This window comes from Pseudophryne corroboree, chromosome 4, assembly GCF_028390025.1.
Source record: "Pseudophryne corroboree isolate aPseCor3 chromosome 4, aPseCor3.hap2, whole genome shotgun sequence".
NCBI classification, from domain to species: Eukaryota; Metazoa; Chordata; class Amphibia; order Anura; family Myobatrachidae; genus Pseudophryne; species Pseudophryne corroboree.
Window position 1 is genome coordinate 367,961,892 of NC_086447.1, and position 4,657 is coordinate 367,966,548.

Consider the following 4,657-nt stretch of genomic DNA (forward strand, 5'->3'; position numbering starts at 1 on the left):
TGAGATTGACATCTCCTGGTCTTTCCAGACGATGATTGAGAACAATCCATGACACTGCCAGTTCCCAGCTGTCCAAAGGGGGCAGTACAAGGTATTAACTCTGCAGGGTGGCCAAACTTTTGCAGACGCCATTTTTTGTTTTCTGTTCTTTTGAAAGTGTAAATGATGGAAACAAAATCAAACTTTTTTTTACATGTTATAAGAATGTCTAATCTGTAATTTGATGCCTTTTGGAGATTTTTTTTCCATTGTTCCTTGGCTTCTTTTTGTACATTAAAATGAATTTTTGCCTGGGGTGCCCAAACTTTCGATCCCCACTGTATACCACAACACTTATTTATCCCCACTGCAATGTTTTCATACGGGAACGTCAGAGACAAACTCATGCCCAAAATGGCACCAGAGTGAGGCAGACATTTATCATTGTTTATGGGCATGTCCCATTGTACAGTACTTCTGGCATCTCATTAGAAGATACGCAGAAGCTAAATTGATAACTTTTGTGCCACTTACCCCCGAATGGGCGATACGGAGTATCATTGATCCTGATCTCCGGATGCCATCAGAATGTAAAAAATAATTGTTGGCCCTCAGTGCAGCGGGAAAAAAGATGATACTTCAGGGTTGGATAGATACTACGCCTCCGCAGATACCTTTGTTTCTGACTAAATTGCACCACCTATTACAGATGGACTGGGTGGAAGCCATTATAGATAAGGGTAATCAAGTAGGTAATTTTTTCACTTTATGGGATTCCTATATTTCCAGTCTGCCCCTCACCACGCGACTACAAATCCACAATAGCTTAAAGAACACCACGTGGTATCACACCAGATTGGCAGCACAGGACCAGCCTATATCTTTAGTTTGAGGACTGGCGGTTTCTCCCAAGACTTTTTATAATATTCACAATAGCACGTGTGACTCCAATGTATGACTGTATACTTTGTAATTATATATATATATGTATAATATGACAAAAATGACAGCACTCTATGTCAATAACGATAAGTTCAGGTGCAGGGCCCTGGTAATTGATATAGACACTCACTTCTTCCACAGATAGAAAAAGAATTAGACCAGCACTCACGTTTAGTAGGTGAAAAAAAGGGGGGTTTTATTCCTGACAAACCATCTGGATATACCCACTGCTACAGTCCGCCCTTCATGGTTTTCATCAGGGGCAATTGTCACTCTGCCTGGAGCCCTTTTAAATAGCAGAGAGAGCGCCGAGAGTTTTGAAACCGGAAGTCCGTCACCGGGAGGCAGCGCGTCCTAGCCGCTGCCTGATTGGCTACTTCCGCGCACGTGGGTTGCGTTACCATAATAAACAAACCCGGCTTTCTCCTTAGTAACCCGCTCCGGCAGCGTGACGTGAGTGTAGTTCAGGCAGATCAGTATTCAGCGTACAATGGCAGACAGGTATAGTTGCTGCTGTCAGTGACTCCAGCCATAGGTTTGTCTGTGGAGTAATTAACCCCACAGTGCGCCAACAGCATGGAGAAATGAATAATCAATATAGATAAATTAAATAAAGGTGGACAAACTGTATTAACTTGCACAGCAAGGGTGTACCAGTACTCAGGGGATATGATGCCTCAATCACTAAATGCAGTACAATGCCGTTAACTCATGAATCACAACAGTAACAATGGATGGTCACAAATATTGTGATAATATAAATGCGAAAAGCCAACGTGAGAGACAATAGTAATTGCCGTGTAGTACCAAGAGCATAAAAAGAACATCACCTGTGGGTCAAGAATTGTCCCTTGGTACAATACCCAGTATTCCCATGTTGTCTCCATGCATGGTACTAACTGGGCCCAACACTGCTTAATTGCCAAGTTCAGATGGGATCGGATGTTTTCCAGTGTGGTATGATTGTATCAAACAAATGTGCCCCTATGTAATTATACACAGTGTGACAGTGCCATCCCTCATCTCTCAATTATATCACATCACAGTCCCGTGTGGTAATATATAAGAATGGACACCACCATTAATGCCAGTGTCTGGGAGACAGTAGGGAGGGGTAGGGAAGGCACACCAAGTTCCTTGATACAACACCCAGTATTCCCACCTTGTCACCAAGTGTGGTACTGACTAGGCCCATCACTGCTTAATTGCCAAGATCAGATGGGATCGGATGGGATCCAGTGTGGTATGGTAGTATCAATCTCCATGGTATGTGGGATAGGAGTGCATTGGGAAAATGGGAACCATTTGTTGTACGGAGAGATGCAAGACAATCAAGGACCCACAGGTAATGTTCTTTTTATGCTCTTGGTACTACACAGCAATTACTATTGTCTCTCACGTTGGCTTTTCGCATTTATATTATCACAATATTTGTGACCATCCATTGTTACTGTTGTGATTCATGAGTTAACGGCATTGTACTGCATTTAGTGATTGAGGCATCATATCCCCTGAGTGCTGGTACACCCTTGCTGTGCAAGTTAATACAGTTTGTCCACCTTTATTTAATTTATCTATATTGATTATTCATTTCTCCATGCTGTTGGCGCACTGTGGGGTTAATTACTCCACAGACAAACCTATGGCTGGAGTCACTGACAGCAGCAACTATACCTGTCTGCCATTGTACGCTGAATACTGATCTGCCTGAACTACACTCACGTCACGCTGCCGGAGCGGGTTACTAAGGAGAAAGCCGGGTTTGTTTATTATGGTAACGCAACCCACGTGCGCGGAAGTAGCCAATCAGGCAGCGGCTAGGACCCGCTGCCTCCCGGTGACGGACTTCCGGTTTCAAAACTCTCGGCGCTCTCTCTGCTATTTAAAAGGGCTCCGGGCAGAGTGACAATTGCCCCTGATGAAAACCATGAAGGGCGGACTGTAGCAGTGGGTATATCCAGATGGTTTGTCAGGAATAATACCCCCCTTTTTTTCACCTACTAAACGTGAGTGCTGGTCTAATTCTTTTTCTATCTGTGGAAGAAGTGAGTGTCTATATATATATATATATATATATATATATATATATAAAGTTCCCTCCTGTAATACTTTAATGTGATAATACGAGAATTTATTGTACAACTTCTCAGTATATATTTTTCGAATGCACGTCATTGTACCTAAATTTTCTTTATGTGAACAATCCATGTCGTCTCAATAAAGATTGTTTAGAAAAAAAAGAAAAAAAAGAGAGAGATATCGCAGATTTTAGTCACATACAACCACATTCTCACAACAAGAGAAGGGACTAGCGGCTAATGCCATACAAACCCAAAGAAGCTAAGTGCATCAGGGTGGGCGCCTTGTGGAATCCTGTGTACCTTGCAGAAAGATTTAACAATGGTAAGTCTACCATAAATCTCCTTTTCTGCAGTGGGGTACACTGGTATTCCACAGGCAATAACATCGAGGATGTCCTAAAGCAGTTCCTCATGGGAGGGGGACTCGCTGTAGTGGACACAAGAACCCAGCTTCCAAAGGAAGCATCCTGGGAGGAGGAAGTATCAAAGGCATAGAACCTAATGAACATGTTCAATGAGGACCACGTAACCGCCTTGCACAAATGTTCTGTGGACACGGCCCAGCAGGCGGCCCACGAAGGTTCAATCGACCAAGTAGAATAGGCCTTGATAGCAGCAGGAACTGGGAGCCCAGCCAGCCTGCGCATAAGCTTGTGCAATCACCATTCTAATCAATCTGGCCAAGGTTTGCTTATTCGCAGGCCAGCCACGTTTGTGAAAACCAAACCAGAAGAGATGAAGGCCGGAACCACAATCTCCTGGTTAAAGTGAAAAGATGATAACACCTTAGGTAAATAACCATGGTGAGTACAAAGAACTGCCCGCTCACTGTGAAAAATCAGAAAGGGTGGACAAAGCGCCTAAGTCCGACACCCTTCTAGCAGAGGCAATAGCCAACAGAAACATGACCTTAAGTGTAAAGCATTCAAGGTCCACAGACTCAAGAGATTCAAATGGAGACTCTTGCAGGGCATTCAAGACAACAGACAGATCCCATGGAGCCACAGGGGGGACATAGGGAGGCTGAATCCGTAGAACACCCTGAGTGAAAGTGTGAACGTCAGGAAGAGACAATTTTTCTCTGAAACCACACCGAGATATATGAACCTTGAGGGAGGTCTAGGCCTTGTTGTAGAAAAGCCAAAAGTCTGAAAGTTTTGAAAGTATATGCATCATAATTCTTAGCAGCACACCACGTTAAGTAAGAATTCCAGACCCGGTAATAAATCCAATCCGGAGCTGGTTTACGGGCTTTCAACATAGTTTGAATGACTGCCTCATAGAATCCTTTTGCTCTCAGGAGTGATGCTTCAAGTGCCACACCGTTAAGGCCAGTATGGCCAGGTCCGGGTAGACAAGTGCCCTGAACGAGAAGATCTGGTTGTTGAGGAAGTAGAAAAAAGGACGCTCCATCGAGAGACCCTGCAGGTTGGAGAACCAATGCAGTCTGGGCCATGCTGGAGCGACTAGAAGTAGAATTCCTCCTTCTTGCTTGAACTCACGTATTATCCAGGGCAGGAGTGACATTGGAGGGAACACATATGGCAGCCGAAAGTTCCATGGAATTGCCAGTGCGTCCACGAACGCTGTTTGAGGATCCCTTGTCCTTGCTCCGAAGACCGGAACCTTGTGATTGTGTTGAGATTCCATCAGGT

The 4,657-nt window shown here is 44.1% G+C and overlaps 2 pseudogenes; both read right to left on the reverse strand.

The window, feature by feature from the left end:
- Positions 1–1,772: 1,772 nt before the first annotated feature.
- On the reverse strand, positions 1,773–1,892 carry LOC134913109 (5S ribosomal RNA; annotated as a pseudogene).
- A 166-nt stretch (positions 1,893–2,058) lies between these two features.
- Positions 2,059–2,178, reverse strand: LOC134912086 (5S ribosomal RNA; annotated as a pseudogene).
- Between the last annotated feature and the right edge of the window lie 2,479 nt (positions 2,179–4,657).